This window comes from Octopus bimaculoides, chromosome 14, assembly GCF_001194135.2.
Source record: "Octopus bimaculoides isolate UCB-OBI-ISO-001 chromosome 14, ASM119413v2, whole genome shotgun sequence".
In the NCBI taxonomy this organism is placed as follows: Eukaryota; Metazoa; Mollusca; class Cephalopoda; order Octopoda; family Octopodidae; genus Octopus; species Octopus bimaculoides.
In genome coordinates this window covers 14,523,797-14,526,051 of record NC_068994.1, presented here as the reverse complement: position 1 = coordinate 14,526,051, position 2,255 = coordinate 14,523,797, and positions in this window count along the sequence as shown.

Here is a 2,255-nt window from a genome sequence, read left to right as displayed (position 1 = left end):
TCTCTCTCTCTCTCTCTCTCTCTCTCTCTCTCTCTCTCTCTCTCTCTCTCTCTCTCTCTGTCTTGTCTTCTTCCCCCCTCCTTTCTCATTTATTGGGTTTATCAGTCCTGTATTTGACTTTGTATATATTTTGCTGCACATCATGTTGTATCTGCGACTAACATACATAGCCATGTGTATGTTTATGTGCTTTTTTTCTTTTTTATGTAAAAATGTACAATAGGCGCAGGCATGGCTGTGTGATAAGAAGCTTACTTCCCAACCACATGGTTCTGGGTTCAGTCCCACTGCATGGCACCTTGGACAAGTGTCTTCTACTATAGTTCTAGGCCAACCAAAGACTATTGAGTGGATTTGGTTGATGGAAACTGAAAGAAGCCCATATATATTTATGTGTGTGTGTCTGTGTTTGCGTGTCCCCCTCCCACCTTTGCTTGACAACCAATTGGTGGTGTGTTTCTGTCCCCCGTAACTTAGCGGTTCGGCAAAAAGATACCGATAGAATAAGTACTAGGCTTACAAAGAATAAGTCCTGGGGTTGATTTCTTCGACTAAAACCCTTTAAGGCAGTGCTCCAGCATGGCCGCAGTCAAATGACTGAAACGTGTAAAAGAGTAATATTTCAATGTGTGTAAGCAAATGTGTTGTTATTTTTTTTTTCCTATTTCAATTAACTTTTCAAAAATGATTTTTTTATAAAATTGTTAGCTTTTCACAGTTTTATATTACCTCCATGGCCATTTCAAGTTCTCTGTAAGTTAAAAAAAAAAATCACCCCTTCTTGTATCCCATACTTCATACAGCAACCCTTTAAATCTAAACTTTTTAATTATCATTACTGGTGTGTTTTTATTTTCTGATTTTTAAATTCCATTTAGGACATGAAAGTTGAACATTTTTTCAAAACCTAGTTTAAAAGTCTTTTTGTTCTAACGTATTAGCTTCAAGGAGGAAGCATAGCAGCCATGGCCCCTTTCTAATGTCCCTAAGACTGTCAGGAGGACTGTCCCCAGACTAGAATCTTATCCCAAATGCTTGCAACAGAACTGATTCTATTAAACAACTCAAAGACCAGGTGGTTGTTGTGGTGGTGGTGGTGATGGAAGTGGTGTAAAACACTGTTACAGATTTGGTCAACAACTGAAGAACAAGGATGATCCTTTTCATGGTCTACCTCACAGTTTCCGTCTTCTAAATTTCCCTTATGAGGCCTTGGTTGACCCCAAGGGGCTGTGAGGTGGAATTGAACCCATAACCACAGAGTTATGAAGAGTTATAACCATGTCTGCTGCCTTTATACTATTGCTATAAGGTGGTGAGCTGGCAAAATCATCATTGCATCAGGCAAAATGCTTGATAGCATTTCTTCTAACCCTTTAAAACATTCTGTGCTCAAATCCCACCAAGGTGAACTTTGCCTTTCATTCTTTCAGGGTTGATGAAATAGAGTACCGGTCAAGTACTGGGACGTTGGTGTAATCAATTAACTCCCTCCCTTAGAAAATCTGCTGACCTTCTGCCACAATTTTAAACAATTCTATTACTGCTTCCATGTGTGTACTTTGTTGTTTATGCTAGAATGTAAAGAGAAGACTCACACCAAAGACATTTGTCTCTTGCAAATCAAGACTATTTTAAGTGGGATAAAGGGATAAAAAGACCCTAATGAGCTTTGTTGTTAAACTTTTGTTGGTGGTGGGAGGAACTGTCCTCAGACTGGAAACTTGTCCCAAAATGCTTGCGACAGAACTGACTCTATTAAGTAACAACCCAAGGACCAGGTTGTGGTGGTGATGGTTAATCTCGGGTTACTGAACTTTGTGAAAGATATGACAAGAGACTGCAACTGGCATGAAGTGGTTCTGGAGAAGAGCATGGAAAAGCAAACAGAAAATGATGATGATGAGGATGATGTATTGCTATTGGTATTTTAGGTGATTTATAATAGCTGTGCTTTAGATAAATAATTTTTTCTTTTTCAAGCTAAGAGGTCTGTAAGCAGTTTTGTACCCTGATATGACCTACATGTACTCCTCAATGAAAGGAATAAAAAAAACTAGGCATAGGTATGGCTGTGTGGTAAGAAGCTTGCTTCCCAACCACATGGTTCTGGGTTCAGTCCCACTGTATGACACCATAGGCAAGTGTCTTCTATTATATCTTCAGGCTGACCAAAGCCTTGTTAGTGGATTTGGTAGATGGAAACTTAAAGTAGCCTGTCATCTATATATATATATATATATATATATATATAT